Raw genomic sequence first — 23,479 nt, forward strand, 5'->3', positions numbered from 1 at the left:
GGATGGAGTTCCATGGACGTGAGCATGGATTATGGAGATAGATTCTTCATGAGTCAAGGATGTGGCAGGATGTTTTGACAAACAACTGATGGTGGCATGAGGATGTTCACTCTCATGGTTTGAGCGTGATAGTTGGACTGATCACCCGACTAGTTCGAGACACGAGGGCATGCAGTGGGCAGAGATGTGTTAGCATTATGTTGGAGTATCATGGCAACAGTTCACATGAGGACACATGATGAAGATAGAAGGGTCAGGTAATCATGGATCGAGATGACATCTGATGGAGAGCATACCGTTGAGGTGCATACCTTGGTATGGTGAGCTTGGTGGCAGTTGGTCACTAAGTCGAGGCATGATGGAGATGAGGCTCTACATATGTTGCAAGGATGTTTTCTTTGTGTGGAGGGGTCAACATCATGGATAATGATGATCTTGGTGGATGGCTATCGAGATGGTATGTTGTCGAGGGCGACAACGATTTCAGGTGGAGGAGGATGTAAGGACCTCTGGAGGCAAGTGCGACGGGCGCCGGCGAAGTCCTGCACGAGGGCGCGGGCGGGCGCGCAGGCACGGGCTAAATGACAAAGCGATGTTTGTGCGAGTTACAAGTGACAAAACCAAAAACGATGTGCAACACTTGGGAAATGCAGCTAAGTGCTGGGAGTTTTATATTGCGACTTGGAGAAGGCGTGCATTGAGGCATGGCCGACGGTAAAGGAGCATTTTAAAAGTGCGTTGTGGGTGTTTTGGGGGTCGGCCAAGGGGTTGCCACCCACATGTAAACCCACACAAGAAGCATATATATAAGGGGAGCATGAGAGCTCATAATCATCAACGAATCATTCAATCTCATCTTCGCAAGGGGACAAGAAGAACAAGTGCGCAGAAAAGGTAGGGAGATGCGCATAGCTCATGCGCTCTACCATTAAGAGGTTATACACTTGGGTTGAAGTCTTGGGATTAAGTTGAAGGTTGGGCAAGCGTGCCTGGGGTGGATTCTAAGGTGCGGTTTTGGTGTAAGACTTGGCATAGGATTTTAGGTGGCTCGGGTGAGCACCGTCCTTTGTGCAAGAGGTGCACAAGACTGTTGTAAAAGGCAAGGTTGCCTCTCTTTGTATTATTTGGTTAAGTGTGAGACTTGGTTCGGCCAAGACACACTTGTTTATTGTAAACTGATATTCTTAATAAATTGTCGGGCAGACTCACATTACGGGGCATTGCCCCTCCCCTTTATACTTGTTGAAATTGTTGATGTTCTTGTTATAATTGCATGACGATAATGAATGAGTATGGGCTTAATTAAGTATAAAGGATAATTGTATGTTTACTTGGTTGCGAAACACAAGCTAAGTAATGTTGATGTGAAAGTAGGCGTACTCCACGAATGTTAGTATTGGTGAAAAGAAAGCATTCGGTGGTGCCGCACCTTGCTACAAGCAGTTGGAAGACTACCGCAGGTGTAGGGGCGTGACAGTAGGTGTCTGATGCACACTATGTGTGTGAGGTACACATGGTTGAGGAGAAGGCACTTGGTGATTTCCTGGTGTGGCAACCAATATAGAGTGCCTACTAAAGAAAGACAAAGGTGGAAGCTAAGGAGTAATTCAAGGATAAGTATCAATGTTTTGTTCCAGTTTCGTTTGCATGTGATTTATGATTCTAATCTATGATGATTACATGTGATATATGATTGATGGTTACATATGGCTTATCATTTTGATGGTTATGAGCTAACCTCATGTGATATTTTATACATGTTGATTAGTCAAATGTGCTAGTTTGACTTGTTGTGATTAATGCAAGGAGACTGCAGGAAGCAAGTGTTCAGAAAGAACAAAAATGCATGGGAAGAATATGCATTTCCTCTTATTATTTAAAGACAATTAAACTGAAAATGAGGAATCATAGCTACATGGAGGGAAAAATTAACCCGTAGTTACTCACATAGTAGTACGGTGATATAAAGTTACGATACTAACTGTGGTAAAAAATTGAGTTTTTCTACATCTGAAATCTCTCACAAAATTGATTGAAGCAAATGTTAGAAGTAGCAATGGAAGGATATTTACTGGTAGAACTCCTTTGCAACCTATATATCAAAAGATATGATTCAAGTGGAAAGGCCATTGGAACCTGTAAATTCAGAATCAACTACCTGTAAGTGAGTAAATAAATTGTAAGAAGCAGTACTACACCAAGGTCGATGTAAATTTAATGGGGGGAGTATGTAACACCCCTCCATTGTATGTAACACTCTCTTGTTATCATGATGGACCTAAGCTAAGACTGAGTTGTAATAGAGAAGTTAGGTTTGAGGTTTAAGAATGAAAGTAAATACTTTGTCATCAAATAAAAAAGATAATTTAATCACTTGGAAAACGAGACACCAAGAGATGAGATTCTTGCCAAATGAAATCCCATTGGTGAATGGGAATGGATAATTCTTTCATGATAAGACTTCTAGATCCAATTCTAGATAAGCTTAATGGATTGGGAGATAAATATCCATTAAGTTACTTAGCTGGAGAAAGATGCTAAGTTTAAGAAAAACATAAAAGCCTTGTGGGAGAGAAAGGCAAGCTTTTATGAGGAAAAGCCTCGCGGGAGAGAAAGGCGAGATTTTATGGGAAAAGCCTGGGCAAATGGATAAAAAGATCCATAAAAGCGGGACACCGCTAAAGGAAACCATATCATGAAAGAGGGTATTAAATACCCATTGAAGAGATCAACAAGAGGCAGTTGATCCATGGAAAGAACTCTCATCTTGTGGGTGAACTGAAAGAAGTCAGTTATAGGTTGTATGTGGGTGCTTGGTTTTCCAAGTGACATTATTTCTTCTCATCTGAGTTGTTTTAAGTGCATTGGATGTTCTATATGTTGCCTCTTTACTCTTTATGTTATATTGTCAAATCTTTAAGCATATGAGTATAATTGCATGTTATATCTTTGTGTGTAAACTAATTTAATACTTATGCATGTCAGAACTACTGCATATATAAAAGAAATCAAAGTGAAATCAAAGTTAGATGTAGTGATTGGAGCATTCCAGGTGGTTGTTTATATTGGGTCAAGGAGGTATGTGGGACTGGTGTTGAAATTTTGTAGAAGTAAAATGTGACTCCAAAAAAAGGTGAAGAATAAAGTGAATCCTATTGTGTAGGTAAATATGTAGAGGATGAAATTGAAACTACTATTGGAAGAAAATGAGAAAAATGAAGAGAATTTAGCAATGATGGTTTAATTTGATTATGAATTGAATTAATATTCTTTGAGGATTGGCTTCAGAATAAGAATATGACGGAGATGAAAATTGGTGTGGTAAGTAGAGGAACAAAAAAAAGGAAGAGAAAATCATCAAAATAGTTGAATCTTTTGCAAGAGTGGAAATGGAGACTAAAGAAAATGAAGATATCTTTTTATGTTATAGAGATTGACAAAAGTTTCAACAAACAATAGCTAAGACGCAAAAAGAAGTTATATATATAAGATAAAGAAATATTGAAGAAAAAGATTAAAGTAAATCTCAAGGTAAGAAAAAAGAAACAATAGGTATAATATAAATTTTGGAGAAAGAGAAAGAAAAAAATTGTAAAGAAAAAAAAACAATACAAGATATAGTGAATTGCAAAACAAGTTTTTAGACATAATTTGAAATATTGTTAAGGGGAGTGATGGATATAGTGAATTGCAAAACAAGTTTTTAGACATAATTTGAAATATTGTTAAGGGGAGTGATGGATATCATTATTCCTCCTCTGTAGATCCATGTTGCTGGATATGATTATTCTAAGTGTGCATGTAGATACATGTAGTTGCATGCAGAACGCATACACTTAGTAAAGAGTTTATTGTGCATGTAAACATTAAAATTACTAAATCTACTTACCAAAATCTTTTCAAAAAAAATTATTCATAAACATTTGTGTATAGTTATTCTTTAATTCTTAAATAATTTAAATAGTGATCTCAAGAAATTGTTATTGATTTTTATTTATAATTAACCAACTATAACTGAATATTTATTTTGTTTCCTCGGTCCTTAAAACAAATGAAATTTCTACTGACAAAAATTCTATGTTACTCTCCCGCTTAATGCATTGACTGTTCATGCATAATGCTTTGAATGTACGTCAAAAATGTGACATCATGCATAATGCTTCACTTTACCGGGAAAAACATGATTTATATTTAAAATAAATTCTAACCAATTTCCTCAACTATTCTAATCCAATTATGTTTTATCTCGAAATTGTTTTCTTTCTACGGTGTAATCGTATCCAGTGCTATTTATAACGGTTAGGGTTACAAGCTTAAAAGATTAGACAATTACCTCCACCATCAGATCAAATCCGATTGTTAGTTTTAGAAGTTTATTTCCTTTTATTATGCTTGATATATATAAAAAAAGCTATACGCGGAAATTTTTTCTCCTCAATGTTTTTATATCTCATTCCTAATACTGAAAACAATGAATTTTTTTACATGCCATTTTTACATAACATTGTTGAATAACTGGCAATGAAGCAAATGTGACCTTATGAACCTTAACCGATGAAATGGAAACTAAGGTAACAGAATAATAACGAGTACAGCACAATTTTATTAAATATATTGATTACGGTAATGAGAACAACATGATAATGCCTAGAGCAAAACATTATGAGATCTAGTAATTACATGGAAAGGAAAAACTATGTTCGCAGAAGGTTGAGTGATTAACGATAAAATTTATCATTTTGAAGGATTTATCTTGGCAAACTCCAGTGATTTTTTGCCAGATAGCTTATTGGAAAGATAATGGCGATTGTAGTCTGCATGTTTATATGTTCTGTAGAGACGTGGATGATCTTCATCTATAAACTGGGGCAAAGGACCTACATCCACATCATAACTTGGAGCATGGAATGTGACCATAGACAATCTTTCCTTCTTCATGTTTGTCACTGCCCTGTGTTCAATACTCTTGAATTTTCCATTAGTCAAGACCTACATATAACATTTGCCAATAAACTTCAAATGTCAATGAAGACTGAATTGAGCAGCAAAAATCTCAAAAGATTGAAAAGAGCATTACTTTTCCAATTGTGATTCAAGTGATGACAAAGACAATTGAATAACAAAAGTCGCAAATTGCTGCAAAACATGGACTTGTACTACTTTGGGTTCACAAAAGTTTCGTGAGAGTATTCATTGCTGGAAACCATGGATTTATATTGCTTTTGGGTCTATAAGAATATATGGTCTTTTGGGTTTATAGATATATACTAACCTCTAAAGTGTCACCGATATTGACGACCAGTGCACCGGGTATTGGTTTCGCAGAAATCCAACGGTTGTTGTTAAGAATTTGCAGGCCTGTTGGCTCATCGCCTTGGACCAATACACTGAGAGCACTACCGTCCGAGTGAGCGCTTAAACCTAGAACAAGGTCAGGCCTGCTGCAGGGCGGGTAGTAATTCATGCGCACCGCTTGTACGTTTTCTCCAAACATGTGGTTAAAGAAGTCGGGCTTCAGATGGAGATTCTCGGCAATGAGGCGGAGGATAGTTCTACACAACTTCAAAACATCGGCTGAATAAGCTTCCAAAATATCCCTGCACGGCAAGAAGGCAGCAATAAATACACGAACTCACCTTAAGCGTGGAGTAAATGCAAGAAACAAATGACAGACTTTTGCAGGGTCTTTGGAGATATATACTTATTCAAAGTTGTGTGGGACGAACAGCGCAACCTAATAATTATTAATAAAATAATCCATATAAACTTTATCTTGTTTATCGTATTTAACTGGAACCAATTACTTGGCCCTAAATTGCGGGCAATAAAGAATTTTTATTAAACCCTAATTTACTCGGATATTAGTCGGATAAAAATAAGCTAATGTTGTCAAAATTAGCTGATTGATTCAAGGCTAAAGAATTTAGATTAAACCCTAAAAGCAAATATTGATCAAATAATTGATGAATAAAAGCAAATATTGATCAAACAATTATTACTAGCATTTGCATCTAATGTTGCAAAGGAAACTTAAGGCATAGTGTGTGGAAGAATATTGAAATGTGAATGGGGTTTCAAGGCTAAAGAATTTAGATTAAACCCTAATTTAATATGATAAATAAAAGCAAATATTGATCAAATAATTGATGAATAAAAGCAAATATTGATCAAACAATTATTACTAGCATTTGCATCTAATGTTGCAAAGGAAACGTAAGGCATAGTGTGTGGAAGAATATTGAAATGTGAATGGGGTTTTTTGAAAGCAAGGGTCGATGATAATGAGTTTGAATTGAGGAAGTCATGCCGAAAACCCTATTCTGGGGTTAAAGTGGATATGAAATAGAATAAAAGTAGTCATAAATATCCATTGAACTTGTTTAGATACCTTAAAGATTGCCTAGTTGAAGGTGACGTTAAACAAATGAATTCACGCGAACAACAACTAGGTATCCATATTGATATACAAAATTTTATGGAGAGGTATGTTAATCTTTTCAAACAACATTCTAATGTATTTCCCTTGAAATATGAAGACCTTAAATCATATCACATTGTGATGAATTGAATCCCCGCTAGGATATATTCCTTATGACACAGAGAAGCCACAGGTGGTTGATAAGGAGGTGAAAACAAATGCTTGGGCTCATGAAGGAGCTTTGTATTTTCCTCCAACCCACACTGTTCCTATGCCTATTATATTCCATGGAAACATCGTACACAGAGACATCTCTTGCTCATTACTCCTAGCATGGTAATATTGACTAACTCTGCCTGTGTCACAAATCATATAAAAATGGATTTTAGTTAGCTCCATGGTCCTTGGAGAATAATAATATATACAACTTTCATCCATCATGGCATCTCAACAGTCCAATTACTTAGCTAATTGCAGACCTATCTTGAAACATTCTATATGATGCCACTTTTATTACAGGGATGCAGAAATTAGATTTTAGAATGGGAATTGTGCTTCAACGTTATTTTCATTCAAGCGGCATTTGTGCCAACTATGTCTTTTTGGACAATTATGGTTATTCTAAATGGTAATTCTCTGTCAAGTAGTATGTGCTAGCATTTTAATTTTTATGATGAAAGCTGCATATTATATCAGTTTAAACATGCATAATCTGATTTTCATGCTACACTGCAATTTTTTTCATAGGCATTGAATTGTTTTTCTGCAGAGTATCCAGAAGTCTGAATGCCCTAAAGAATTAGAGCCAGCAGAGTTTTTGGCTAGAGTTTTGGCACTTCTGGAGGGTTTTGGCTAGAGGTTTGTTTAGAATGAGAGTAAGAATGATGATGAGAAAACTTGGAATAGCTGCCCATCCAACTGTGGCAAAAAGGATGCCAATTGCTACACAAATTTGCAAAGGGACGGTCCAACCCCAATGCAGCCACCACTGAAACTCTCCAAAACGATATACATCTACAACTATGTAGTTTACAATCTCACCAGTGGCATGTCTTCGTCTTCCTAGACTAGACAGCCGAAGTTGTTTCTGATATACAGCTGCCATCAAGGCCAAACGCATTTGCATACCTGTGCGTCTGGAATTGAAGTATTTTTTTCTGTTTGCTTAGGTGGGCCAATGCATGTTCTGAATGTAGGGAAGTCTAAAATTGTGTTGACTGTCATTCAATGCGCTTAGGAAGTTCTATTGTTGGAAAGTTTGATTGGGCTGCATTGAATTAAGCAAGGCTGAAACATTATTGTTGACGTTGTAGCTGTAGTTGTTCTGCATGTTGTTGAATCTCTTTGCAGGGTTGGTTTCATCGTCCCCATATGCTAAGGAGAGGGTCCTCTTGAGAGAATTGAATTTGTTGTCGTTCTCCACTGCTAATTCTTCTTGTTTTGGGACAACTTCATATTGGCAATCGCTATTGTTGTCATTGTTATTTCTGAAATTGTTTTGAGAGAGGTTAGAGGACTGGACTGGAGGTAGTCTGCTGTTGTTTCCATTGCCATCCATGGTTTCATCGTTTAAAAACCATCTACAAAAGGATTGTCACTCTCCAACAACCCACTGAAAGAGGCAACTTTGGGCAGTTGCAGTTTGTTTTGCTGATCAATATCAGGCAAAGAAGCCATCACTTCATCCGCATTTGGTGATTCATCTCGTTCTACCCCTTGTACTCTCTGAGAATGACCATTTTTCTTATAAATTCGGCACAGCACCCAATCATCAAGCTGGACAAGAAAAGTGCCATCCAAATCAACAATACCAATTTTAGTTGAATGAATCAATTCCTATTCATAAAGAATCAAAACACAACAACTGTGAAAGGAAAATCATTCATATTGATGAATATTCAAGAAGACATCACTTTGTAGGGTGTGTTGTTTGTATTTACACAATTTATTTTTTTGGAGTAGTCTACCTAGGCGAAGGATTTTCCTGGTTTCTGTCGCTGCCCAGAAAATTGTCCGGCTCTGGTCGTCAGTAATTCCTCCGTCCTCCGCCACCCTCCCGTAGCTCCGCCACCCCCCGTCCACCGCTCCACATTCATTTCCTGACATTTCCTGACGGATCGGATCGAAGATGGCAATCCTGACATTCTCTGATAGATCGGATCAGCACTGGAATTGCCGCAGCAGAGAGTTGATGCCCTTTCCAATTCGAAATGGAGGAATTGCTAAACCGCGGGCTACTCCCCCAACCAACACAACTCGGCCCCTGCAGCTCACTCACCTTCCTCCTCGACTCGGCGCCTGCAGCTCACCACAAAACTCCAGCCCAAGCAATTCCTCTGCTCTGCAGCTCACCACCCAGGGGATGTCACCTTCAGGTTCAGGCGTAATTGGGTGAGTGTTGATTTTTAATATTTGTTGGTAAATTGAATAATGGGTGCTTCACAAGGAGTCCATCCACCATGAGGTGAGCAGAGTTCATTCTATCCACCACAGGCTAATGTCGAGCCACAAGGACATATGGTTAAGATCCATTATGAAGCCAACCCAAAGTTTTTCTTGGCTGCTCGTGGTGATGTTGCAGTGCTTGTACTGGAAAACCCACATGATCCTCATCAGGTATGTTCATCAATTTGAGCTACTTTATTTGAAGCTCACTGAAAGCATTTTTTCATCTAATAATTGATGATTGATCACTATCCTTATTCCCCTATTTGATGGAACCTTTTGTCAGCAATGGATCAAAGTAGATTCATGGGGCCTTCGAGTCAAGGATGAAGCTAGCTTCCCAGCATTTTCCTTGGTGAACAAGGCCACCAGACATGATCTGAAACACGGGGATAAAGAATGGGACCAGGTAAAACTTTCTATTTCCCTTTTCCTTTTAGTTTCATTGTTTAATATAGCCTCTCCTCTGGATATGTAGAGAAGTCTTATTCACTGCAATGCTATAAACCACCTTAACTCAGGGTTTTAGAATGCCAGGGTCTTGGGCATTATGGGCTGCAACAGAGCTGTTTACAACGGTGGTCCCCTAATCCATAGTTTTTGTTGAATGTTGTTGAACATATATACTTGGCAGATTATAATCATGACAAGGCAGAGTAGTCTGTTCTGTGGACCTTAAGTGCAGATGTTGGAAATAGGTATCAATGTCTGAGGCCTGTGACAACACTAATTTGAATATGGATGCGAAAGCTGTAGATAGCCATGTTGGAGGAATACGTGATGGAAATGAACTCATCCTCTTTGAGTGGAAGAAACAGAGCAACCAGAAATGGAAGCTCCAGCCCATCTATTGTAAGCAATCTAACAATAAAATGTTATCTTTCAAGCTCTTTATTGAAAGTAGCATCATTTTTGTAAGTTTATCAATAGAAAGGACAGAGGGTTCATGCTACTTGAAAGTTTATCATTTCTGACATATTCTGTAAATTTTTCTGGCATCATTTTCCACATTCTTTTGTTTGCAGGTTTGGGTGTTCATCATAAGTTTGCTTGGCCTTGCACCTCTTGCTGAACATATAGGCTTTGTCACCGACTAAGTGAAAAATTGCATGGTATATGTACATAGGTTACGTGTAATCTATACCTTGTACTGCAATTTTTTATACACTTGGAATGGTCACTGCAGTGTAGTGGCTTCATAAAATATTATGTTTGTTGGTTCTACGATTTGATGTTTTGTTGTAAATTGTTGCAGACAAATTGCATTCTACACTAGACCAACAAGTGAGATTCTTATATGTATATGGACTATGTACTCATATTCGTGGATAAAAGATATGAGCTAATTGATATATATGAGAAACTGTTTGACATTTTGAAGTAACTGATGAAAATATATTGTTAATTAATTCTCCTATAGTTGGTGGGCTGCTCAACGCCACATGTGGAAATGCAACAGAGATGCTCATTGCAGTGTTTTCACTTTACCATGGCAAGACCAATGTGGTCAAGTATTCTCTACTAGGCTCTATGCTTTCCAACTTACTTTTTGTGCTTGGCACATCTCTCTTTTGTGGAGGAATTGCCAACATGAAAAAAGAAAAATGGTTTGACAAGGCATGTGATATATTTTTAGTTTTTCTTTAACAACCTAGGACGCCAAAACAAGTCCGACTTGCTCATGATATTCATTCATTAGGGCCTAACCATGGGTGTTGTATTGCTATATGACGTAGGTTATTTCTGGAATCGACTCCAGTCTTCTCATGATGGCTTCACTGTGTCTCATGCTACCCTTGGCCCTTCAACAATCTATGGCATATAGTGAAGAAGCTGTATCAACATTACAACTGTCTACAGTCAGCAGCATCATCATGTTGATAGCTTATGCTACATATTTTTTCTTCCAATTAAGGACACACAGACAATTATTTGAAGAAGGCCCAGAAACAAAGGAGCTTTTTCTCTGAATCCTCAGCAGCAAGAATTATTTGTCTTGGGTGGTTCCACTCCATCCCCATCTCCATATACATCCATAATATTAACTCTGTTGAGAGACAATTGAGACTTATAGGAATCTGAATTCAACATTTTCTTGCTCACATTACTGTAAATCTCCTTGAGCACAATTTGGAATGCACGCAATACATTTGTATTATCTACAGCCAATTCATAGTCAAATGAATCCATGCATAATTGACTACAAGCAATGGCTTATCTAATCATGATTCAATGTTTGGAGGCTGCCAATTTGACTCAGAGGAAGAGGTAAGTGATGCTCCTATGGTAATTGGGGATCTCCTTCTTGATTTGCAAGACACTGGCTTGGAGCTTGCAGCTCTGGATGAATCTACGTCAAATAGAAAAATTTTGTATCGTCTCAGATCGAAACTAGAATGTGTCTTGGAAAGGAGAGGCAAAAATGGTGATTTTTGGCACTCTAAATTTCTCGACTTCTTAATGGCATTGTCTGATAGACAACGTGATCATGTTGAAAAGTGGCTTCACTGCAACACTGCAGAATTTTCTGGGAATACTGATGTACAAAATTTGCAACTGGAGGCAATTTTATCACTTGCAGAACTGAAATAGGGACTCTCTGTATGTGTTTGTAAATGTTTTATATGTTTTTGGCGATGTGCTCTAGAGAAGGGCCATTCCTCTAATCACTCTTGTATGGGTAACCATTGTTGCAATGAAAAGTGCACATATTGCTCTCTTGAATCACACCAAGGAAATGAATTGGAGGAATGCCGAAATTTGGAAGGTTATGATGGGAGTCATGATTGCAAAAATAAAAATCATACATGTATGAAGATCTGTTCTTTATTTGATAAATCATCTAATTGTAACAAATTTTGTTGCTTGAAGGTTGGCCATGAAGGTTACAATTTGCTACAAATTGGAAAATGCCTACAAATTGTTCATTCTAATAAAATGAAAAGTTATTTGCAAGTGGGATGTTGTCTTTTAACAAGTAGACTTCCGAGGGTTGCCAGACTAAAGTCCCCATATGGATTATTAAGCAATGATGCATTTGAGAATAGGACAAATTCTATATTAGCATATTATTATACAACGTTAACTAATGCATTGACTAGCTTTTCCACTACGCAATCAACTAGTGTAACAGATTTCACTTCGAGTGGATCTTTCCCAACATAATTAACTACAAGAAATGGCTTATCTAATCATTTGACTATGAATTCTCATGATGAATCTGATACAAAAATTCCATCTATAAGGGACATTTGTCTTCTCCAATGGTTGACTAAGACAATTGAAATTGTCGATGTTAATGTACGTACGATAAATGAATCAAGAAAGACTTGATAGAAATAGTGTGTTAGTGTTTCTTTCATGGCATGTATCCTAAAGGAATTGATCTCAATAGACATTCAGATGCACAAGTTTAATCTAAATGGGAGAATGATATGACTAAAGAGTGCAATTCCTTTGATGAAAAGTAAAAGTTGAGACTTAGTTCCCCAGGCATAAAGAAAGAATGTGATGAAATGTCTAGTGGTCTACAAGACTAAATTTACCATCTGTAAGTGTTATTGAGAAACATAAATTTACTCGTCACAAAAATCTTCTCTCAACAAGATCATATTCATATTGACTACATTGAAATCTTTGCACCTATTGCAAATATGAACTCTTATCTACTTATTCTTTCACAAATTATTCATTGTGTATAAGAGTTATAACATACATCAATTGGATGTCAATAGTGTTCTTTTACATGGTGTTCTCACTAAGGAGATTTATATGGAGCAATTTTTTTACATGGTGTGTTCAATGAGGAGATTTATATGGAGCAACCCAAGGTTTTGAGAAGGGCCACAATCTTGTTTGTCTACTAAAGAAATCCTTTTACACTTTGAAGCAAGCCTCCATAGTGTGGTATAAGAAGATTGATTGATTATTAGTTTTGGTTTCAAGCATCATGAATTTGATTGTAGTGTTTATATTTTGCAAATGATGACACTTACATGTTGGTGACTTAATCATAAATGTGCAAGTGATAATATTTACATGTTGGTGACTTAATCATAAATTGAAGTAGTGTCAACCTAATTTTGGGTTTGGAAAAACAATAAACAAAGATATTTAGAATTACAAACCTGAGTGTGTTGTATTTTTCCTTATGGAAGCCAAGTTTTGCAAATGGATAACAATATGTTTATTTACCTAAATATAAATCACCATTCATTATACATGTTTAGGATGGAACATTATAAACCATTTTTGGCACCATATCAATCAAGAGAGAAATTGACTGAGTGCGCCTTTGAAAATTAATGGTACTCTCTACAAGAGGACTACTGGAGCCTCATTTACTTGATTCATAGCAGATTTGATATATTATTTGATGTTAGTGTGGTCTACAAATTCATGTAGGATATGAAAGAGAGCTGCTTAGAGGCCACAAAAAGGATTGCTTATGAAAGATACATATTAGCACAGTATGAAGTACTGCATTAAGAATATGAAACTAGTCAGTTACTTTGGTCTTGTAAGAAGCAGGCAGAACTATTGACCACTAAAATTGAATATAAAGGTGCATTTAATGTTGACAAAATCAATGTGAATCCACATAATGGATGAGGTTGGCTTCTCGTTTGAGCAATAAATTCCAATGTATTATGTAATACAAAATCTTCTTGTTCATAGTAAAATAGTGTATGTGGAGTCTTCATGCCCATTATTTGACAAAATAAAGATATTGTGAATCTTCTTGTTCATAGTAAAATAGTGTATGTGGAGGTTTCATGCCCATTATTTGACAAAATAAATATATTGTGAATCTTATTTATTGCAAGATAAGTGATCACATCATTAATATTTTTGCAGAGTCATTAACAAAATACAAGTTTACGAAACTTTGAACTATGTTTTGGATTTAAAAAATTGCAATCATGGTAGAGTGTACATAAGACAATTTCACCTCTAAAAAGTTTCAGATAGTTGTGTTGACAAATGAGCTTTGAAACATCAATTTCATCATATAATTTGACCTTTTATGGATATTGTTGATTCACAATGGAAGGTCAAATTACTAATTGGTTAGATTCGTCCAAGGTCCCCAAGTTATGCAAGTCGAAGTATCTAAGATAGGTCCCCAAGCTTTGCAAGTCAAAGTATCTAAGATAGGTCCCCAAGCTTTGCAAATCAAAGTATCTGAGATGAAGATCCAAATTCATTTAAGATGATTAATGTTGATTGTTTTTCCTATTTTAGATGAGATACTTTTAATTTTAAGCCATATATAAATCATACAGATTGTCTTATCATTAAAATTATTTAGTTATCCTTTTTATGTCAGGCAATGCTTACTTGTTCTTCAACACTATAAAGATATCTTTGAACACAACATTTTCTTGAAATTCATTATTCATCTTTCCTGTAACTCCACAGCTCTCTAACAACCATTACCATTGACTTGAGGACATTTAAAGAACATTGTGATATACTTAAAACCCTAGTTTTAAAAATAAGACATAAATTCCTTGAGAAATCACTTTCTTTAGATCCTTTGAAAGCTCATTTTCCATAGGAGTTCATGATTTGTTGTTAATTATCCTCGGCTGCACTTGGAGATGATACAGTGCATAGCAACCTCCCGTGAAATAACAACATAAATCTTATAAATCAGACAGACCAAATCAACATTGCCATGAAATACCTAAAGTATCATCATCGCAGTTACTTCATAAAAAGTGCCAAACATAATAGAAAGAACAATAGCACAAAGAAGCACCACACCCATTTGTAATAAACTTTTATTATTATGGGCTGATAAAGAAAAAGAGGATACAGAGCTATACAAAGGCAAACCCCCAGTCAAGTCAATCATAAACAATGAACTATGATCATCCAGAGGCCAACTCCATTGAATTTTCTATACAATTATTTACATATTTTGCATCATCAATACAACGGTATAAGAAGTGTAAGTGATCATAAGTGCCAGTGGATTCAAATGATTTAAGAAAGAATGGGGAAGCACTGTATTATCTGATCCAGTGAAAACATACCACTGACCAGGAATCTCTAAATAGAAAGGTGGGGTGCAGTTCCTATTCGATGAAGGAAAGCAAAAAATACTAACAATTGCCCCAAATTGTCACCTCGTGATGTACCAATCTCCTACCAAATCACACTTCATTTAAATTCAGATGTTCAGCAAGAAGTCTAGTAGTATCCAATGCCTTCTCCATCAGTCTGCCCAATTCTTGCAGATAGACTTGGGATCATGCCTTCTACTTTCAAAGAAAACCTCTAGTGGCTAAAAGGAGTATTTTACTTCCTACAAGGCCAAGAAGCGCTAAGAATCTATGTCAAGCACTGGAATCTATGTTAACACTGTGATTCATAAATGGTCTTTACCTGTGTAGTTTGAAGAGTTGTCATTCTGTAGAACAAAGACTATTTATCAACTTGTAATTTGTACAACTTGTATAAGAAATTCTAGATTAGGTGGATTTAGTTCCTTTCTCCTACCACCACTGTAATTAGCATTGTCTTCTTTTAGTTCTACCAATTTTGCACACTTCTCTATGATGAGGTCAATTTCACAATTCCTGGGTCATCAAATGACAGGGCCATGTTCGGCCAGTGTGGTGAATAGTTCTCCATTGCTGGTCTTCTGTTCGATGATCAACAAATCATATTTGGCAAATCCAAGTGGTATTGTGCTTTCCAGATCCTGGCATTGTTGTACCCAATTTCTGTCTTTAGCAAGGTAATTGTCACAGTGGAAAACAGATGAACGATGATGGTTTTTAGAGAACCATCGTCCATACATACAACCTTCAAAGGCAATTACTTAATTTCGTTGCAAGAGGCCCAAAAGAAAACATCTAAGAATAGGATTTTATCAATCCAAGACTATAGAGAAAACACTCTGACTTTGATTTGAGGTGATCACCAAGGGAGAATCAGATGGCAGGTTCCCTTGGAGGAGATTTTGTATGCATACAATCGTCTTTTACTTGCAAGATTGTTAGTCCAATTTCTTGGTGAACAGCTTCTACTGTCTTGGCATCAACGGGGTTTCTAGTTGTATCAGTCACATAGAACACATCAGCTACCTTATCACCCCGTGTTGACACCTCTGCTTTTGTAACTGACATCCGATGTTCTCTAAATATGCGAGTCACCTCCGAAAGAAGCCCAACACGGTCGTTGGTACAGAGTTCCTGTCGTATACCCTGAATTCATAAAATATCATCAACAAAACTCACACTAAGGTGACTAAAATTTAAAAAGGATCAAATTTGAATGCACCGGGAATCCCAAGTCTTAGGATTTTGAATAAGTTTCCACCATGGATTCGATCCTTGGACTCATACCTCTGATGTTCTTCATCTAATGGCAGCCTCCAAACACTGAATTACACGCTGCTTCTCTGCTTCTAAATACACGAGGCAACCATCAGTATGTCTAATGTAGTACTCCTGTATCACAAAAGAGAAGAACGGAAGTAAATACCCCAACTCTTCTCTAACCTAATTTAGATTCAATATTAATCCCATTAGGGATGTGATCTGAAACCACCTATACCTGGTTTAACAAAATCAAATTAGGAAATAAACATTTGAAAAAAAACAAATATCCTATGAAAAATCAAGTCCCTTATAAGAAACCATAACAATGAGATAGTAAAACTGTATAGTGCATATTCACATTGCAATTACAGAGATCAACAGAGAGCTCATTGAGAGAAACAGAGATCCAGATCAAAAAGCAGACAAGTTTATAGAACATCAAATACCTTTTGTCCTACCAATTACCAAACAAATAAACTGTATAATCCCCTGAATCTCTATTAACTTGCAGCTTAGTTGTTCCATGAACAATGAGACACTTGACAAATTTATAATAGCCTTTAGCATGTGGATGAATCCTTGGCAAACATTTGAACTTGGCAATGAGAGGATTGACAACAAATAAAGTAAAGTCAGACTGAGCCACCAAAAATAAACCGTCACAGGAAGCCTCGAGACCTATGCTCTCCATGCCCATTATTTGACAAAATAAAGATATTGTGAATCTTCTTGTTCATAGTAAAATAGTGTATGTGGAGGCTTCATGCCCATTATTTAACAAAATAAAGATATTGTGAATCTTATTTATTGCAAGATAAGTGACCACATCATTATTATTTTTGTAGAGTCATTAACAAAAGTGAAGTTTACGAAACTTTGAACTATGTTTTGGATTTAAGAAATTGCAATCATGGTAGAGTGTACATAAGACAATTTCACCTCTAAAAAGTTTCAGATAGTTGTGTTGAGAAATGAGCTATGAAACATCAATTTCATCATACAATTTGACCTTTTATGGATATTGTTGATTCACAATAGAAGGTCAAATTACTAATTGGTTAGATTCGTCCAAGGTCCCCAAGTTATGCAAGTCGAAGTATCTAAGATAGGTCCCCAAGCTTTGCAAGTCAAAGTATCTAAGATAGGTCCCCAAGCTTTGCAAATCAAAGTATCTGAGATGAAGATCCAAATGCATTTAAGATGATTAACGTTGATTGTTTTTCCTATTTTAGATGAGTTACTTTTCATTTTAAGCCATATATAAATCATATCGATTGTCTTATCATTAAAATTATTTAGTTATCCATTTTATGTAATGCAATGCTTACTTGTACTTCAACACTGTAAAGATATCTTTGAACACAACATTTTCTTGAAATTCATTATTCTTTGTTCCTGTAAGTCCACGGCTCTCTAACAACCATTACCATTGACTTGAGGACATTTAAAGAACATTGTGATATACTTAAAACCCTAGTTTTAAAAATAAGACATAAATTCCTTGAGAATTCACTTTCTTTAGATCCTTTGAAAGCTCATTTTCCATACGAGTTCATGATTTGTTGTTAACTATGCTCGGTTGCACTTGGAGATGATACAGCGCATAGAAACCTCCCGTGAAATAACAACAGAAATCTTATAAATCAGACAGAGAAAATCAACATTGCCCCGAAATACTTGAAGTATCATCATCGCGGTTACTTCATAAAAAGTGCCAAACATAATACAAAGAACAATAGCACAAACAATCACCACACACATTTGTAATAAACTTTTATTATTATGGGTTGATAAAGAAACAGAGGATACAGAGCTATATAGAGGCCAAACCCCAGTCAAGTCGATCACAAACAATGAACTATGATCATCCAGAGGCCAACTCCATTGAATTTGCTATAGAATTATTTACATGTTTTACATCATCAATACAACGGTATAAGAAGTGAAAGTGATCAGAAGTGCCAGTGGATTCAAATGATTTAAGAAAGAAGGAGGAAGCACTGTATTAGTTGATCCAGTGAAAACATACCACTGACCAGGAATCTCTAAACAGAAAGGTGGGGTGCAGTTCCTATTCGATGAAGGAAAGCAAAAAATACCAGCAATTGCCCAAAATTGTCACCTCGTGCTGTACCAATCTCCTACCAAATCACACTCCTTTCAAATTCAGATGTTCAGCAGGAAGTCTAGTAGTATCCAATTCCTTCTCCATCAGTCTGCCCAATTCTTGCAAATAGACTTGGGATCATGCCTTCTACTTTTCAAAGGAAACCTCCAGTGGCTAAAAGGAGTATTTTACTTCGTACAAGGCCAAGAAGTGCTAAGAATCTATGTCAAGCACTAGAATCTATGTTAACACTGTGATTCGTCAATGGTCTTTACCTGTGTAGTTTGAAGAGTTGTCATTCTGTAGAACAAAGACTATTTATCAGCTTGTAATTTGTACAACTTGTATAAGCAATTCTAGATTAGGTGGATTTAGTTCCTTTCTCCTACCACCACTGTAATTAGCACTGTCTTCTTTCAGTTCTACCAATTTTTCACACTTCTCTATGATCAGGTCAATTTCGCAATTCCTAGGTCATCAAATGATAGGGCCATGTTCAGCCAGTGTGGTGAATAGTTCTCCATTGCTGGTCTTTTGTTCGATGATCAACAAATCATATTTGGCAAATTCCAGTGGCATTGTGCTTTCCAGATCCTGGCATTGATGTACCCAATTTCTGTCTTTAGTAAGGTAATTGTCACAGTGGAAAACAGATGAACGACGATGGTCAAGGATAATTTTAGGGGCGAATGTTCGCCCTTTGGCGAAATTAAGGGGTTTTAAATTTTTAGTGGGTGAATATTTTGTATCATAGTACATTTTTACAAATCACCTCAAATAGCCCACCTTATTTTAAGGGAGAGGGTAAAAAAGGTAAATTTAGCCCTTGAAATTAGGACTTACAACCTTCCATTCGCCCATTTTCAAGAATAGGTTTTATTTAAGTTAATCCATTCGCCCATTTTCAAGAATAGGTTTTATTTAAGTGAATCCTATGGGCCAAATACCATATTTATAAAAGAGGTATGGTAAATTAATAAAAATATAAATAAATGAGAGGTATGGTAAATAAATAAAACATTTTTTATATTTACTCCATAAGTCACCTTATATACATGTAAGGGTGTAAACAAATAAAAATATAAGTAAAGTGGAGGTATGGTAAATAAATAAAACATCTTTTTATACTTACTCAAAAGGTATGGTAAATAAATAAAAATATAAATAAACTAGACGTATCGTAAATAAATAGAACCTCTTTTTATATTTAGTCCATAACCCTCATTCTATTTATGAAGGCTCAAGAAAGAGATTTTATTTAAGTGAATCCTATGGGCCAAATACCATATTTGTAAAAGAGGTATGGTAAATTAATAAAAATATAAATAAACGAGAGGTATGGTAAACAAATAAAACATTTTTTTATATTTACTCCATAAGTCACCTTATATTTACGAACACTCAAAAAATGGGTTATATTTAGGTGAAACCTATGGCCAAAATACTATGGGACAAATACCATGGACTATATTGTTATTAATACCATGCAAAAAACCATTATTTTTTTTTTTTTTTTCTATTTAAGACTAACCTACGCACCCACGGGGGATTTGAACCGGTGACCTATCACAAGGAGTGCCTTAACAGTGCACCCATTCACCGTCAATCCAAAGCCCCGTGGGCCATGCAAAAAACCATTATTAACCCTAATATTAGAATTAATAAAAATAAAAATGGCACATGGTATTGACCCATGGTATTCACCAAAATGGCACATGGTATTGACCCATGGTATTCACCTGGAATGCAGCCTATTTAAATGGGGGAATTAAACCAACATGTAGCCTATGCTAAGATTCACTAGGACTTTACAAAGTTTTATTATTTAGTGAAAGACTCGCCAAGATATTACAAGATTTTATAATTGAGTAAAATATTCGCCATGCCTCGTGAGAGATTCGCCAAAAAATTATATATACATATTATATTATTGATAAAATTGCCTTCCATTTTTCTTATATACCATGGAGATTCGCCCATTTATTATATTTATAAATTTAGGGGGGGTTCTTAAAATTTTCCCTGACGATGGTTTTTAGAGAACCATCGTCCATACTTACAACCTTCAAAGGCAATTACTTAATTCCATTGCGAGAGGCCCAAAATACAACATCTAAGAATAGGATTTTATCAATCCAAGACTGTAGAGAAAATGCTCTGACTTTGATTTGAAGAGATCACCAAGGGAGAATCGGATGGCAGGTTCCCTTGGAAGAGATTTTGTATGCATACAGTCGTCTTTTACTTGCAAGATTGTTAGTCCAATTTCTTGGCGAACAACTTCTACTGTCTTGGCATCAACGGGGTTTCCAGGTGTATCAGTCACATAGAACACATCAGCTACCTTATCACCCCGCGTTGACACCTCTGCTTTTGTAACTGACATCCCATTTTCTCTAAATATGCGAGTCACCTCCGACAGAAGCCCAACATGGTCGTTGCTGCAGAGTTCCAGTCGCATACCTTGAATTCATAAAATATCATCAACAAAATTCACACTAAGCCGACTAAAATTTAAAAAGGATCAAATTTGAATGCACCGGGAATCCCAAGTCTTAGGGTTTTGAATAAATTTCCACCATGGATTCGATCCTTGGACTCATACCTCTAATGTTCTTCGTCTAATGGCAGCCTCCAAACACTGAATCACACACTACTTCTCTGCTTTTGAATACACGGGGCAACCATCAGCATGCCTGATGTATTATTCCTGTATCACAAAAGAGAAGAATGGAAATAAATACCCCAACTCTTCTTTAACCTAATTTAGATTCAATATTAATCCCATTATGGATGTGATCTGAAACCACCTATACCTTGTTTAACAAAATCAAATTGGGAAATAAACATTTGAAAAAAAACAAAGATCCTATGAAAAATCAAGTCCCTTGTAAGAAACCATAACGATGAGATAGTAAAACCGTATAGTGCATATTCAGATTGCAATTACATAGATCAACAGAGAGCTGATTGAGAGCAATAGAGATCAAGATAAAAAAGCAGACAAGTTTACAGAACATCAAATACCAAGCCCCGCAAAAATAACCAGCATATAGCTCTACCATCAATAGGATTATTACATGGTCTTTCAGGAAATCAAAAGAAGCAAATAAACAAAAATAAAATCCACCGAAATCCCTCAAAATCCCTAACAAAACCAAACCACTATCAGTCGTCCACCACAAGTAACAAAAGTGGGCAGTGAAACATTACAGTAATATATCTTGCCATGATGATATTCGAAGTCCATCATTGTCGGCCCATTCAATAACAAATTTCCATTGACCATGGCATAGGGTTGGTTGTTATTATTATTATTATCACATGAATAATGAAAGTATTCACGAGTGCTTGAGACACAAGTAATCACATTATCATAGCGAAAACTCCACAGAGGAGAGGGAAAAATTGTGGAGAAGAGAGGTATACCATTTCCAAGTATGGATATTGGCTGCACTGTCCACAACTTTGTAGTGGAGGTATACCTAGCAACATGCACAAAACTTTCCCTTCTGTCCTGCCAATTACGAAACAAATAAACTGTATAATCCCCTGAATCTCTATTAACTTGCGGCTCAGTTGTTCCATGAACAATGAGACAATTGGTTTGCATCCCTACGCTCCGTTGGTTTGCATCCCTGCACAAACAAGAAAACCAGTAAAAAAAAAAGATAACCCTAAAAACAGAACAAAAGCAAAAGCAAGAAAACTGGCTTGGCGCTCCTCCTCATACAAAAAAATCCCCCCTACGCGGCCCTCCTCATCCTCTTGGCGCTCCTCTCCTATAGAAAAATCTGCCCTACGTGGCCCTCCTCATCCTCCTAGCCCTCCTCCTGCAGAAAAAGCTCGTGCAGCACACGACGAACCGGCTAGGTATACAGACAGGATGCGCTGGGTTTAATTGATTTTTTAACTAATAACTGTTCTTTTAATGTTTTCTTTGAACGACAGATAATTGTTCAATCGTCTAACAATAGATCTAATGGTTAAGATTAGGACAGAAAGGCATTTAGGGGAGTTCATTTCAGAGGGAAACGCCTTACGGCGTAAAAATAATCTATGCTGATTTTTAGATCCTATTAAAATAATTTTTAATTCAACCATACACGCTTATATTGATAAACCAATTATTAGAATAGATCTATGATTCAACCCTAATTTACACTGATAAATATACACTAATATTGATAAATCAATTATTAAGATAAATCTATGCTAATTTATGGATCCTATTAAAATGATTAGTGTTTGTATGTTCATACAAAGCCAATTATATACATTGGTCGGGGAGCACTGGCACCACCTAAAATAAGGAGGTTTGGTTGGCCAAAGGTTCTCCTTTCTGATAGCCTTGGGCATTGTTCCCAACGCCATCATATCACACCAGTCCAGCTTCTGGTCCTCCGAGAAGATAAAACCATGGCCGTATCCCTGGATAGTCCCGGGCTTCATTGGGTACTTCTCCTTCTCTTCCAATGGGAGCTTGAAAAACTCCAGGGCCACTTCCATTATGCCCCTAAGTGTTCCTTCCTCAATCCCATTATTGAAAACCTACAGTTTATATTAATCAGAAAATCAAATAAATATGACTAGATTAAACTAACATTTCACAATCTATAATAATGCCCTAATTAGTACCTAGAAGAAGCCCCAGTCTTTGCAGGCAGCGAACAGCTTGGCCATCTCATACTCCCTGGAGGGGCCGTGGCATAAGAGAAGTTTGGCCATGTCGATGACAGGTATATGCAATTCAGAGGAAACTGCCAGTCCTGTTGCAGATCCCATGATCTCATCCTTGGGTCTCATATATCTCTTCCGGAACAGCTTGAGGATGACATTTTACCAACTCCTGGACATCATCAATCTTCCAATCAGATTTAGTGCATGAACCGGCAGCAGCTTCTTTCATTTCCTTAGCTGCCATTGCTAAGACTGGGTGGCCCTACAACAACAAAGTATCAGACGAGGAAAACACTGAATGAATGATTACTGATCAAACACTACAACTGACATAGATATATATACTGTTAAAGAGGTGAAGGTTCGAGGAATCCAGAGTGAACACGTGTTGCTCATGGTATCCAGTACAGCCATCAATTATATGCCCGCATATATTCTGGGATATAGGAAACTATTACTGTTCAAGTGTCGTATATAATTGTCTGATCTGCCTCC

At 36.5% G+C, this 23,479-nt stretch overlaps 1 pseudogene; it reads right to left on the reverse strand.

Annotated features, from left to right (window-relative positions):
- Positions 1 to 4,734: 4,734 nt before the first annotated feature.
- Positions 4,735 to 23,228, reverse strand: LOC149200294 (protein LATERAL BRANCHING OXIDOREDUCTASE 1-like; annotated as a pseudogene).
- Positions 23,229 to 23,479: the final 251 nt, after the last annotated feature.

This window comes from Pinus tabuliformis, chromosome 2_1 (genome assembly GCF_031772625.1).
Source record: "Pinus tabuliformis cultivar Carrire ecotype Pingquan chromosome 2_1, CPIR1, whole genome shotgun sequence".
NCBI classification, from domain to species: Eukaryota; Viridiplantae; Streptophyta; class Pinopsida; order Pinales; family Pinaceae; genus Pinus; species Pinus tabuliformis.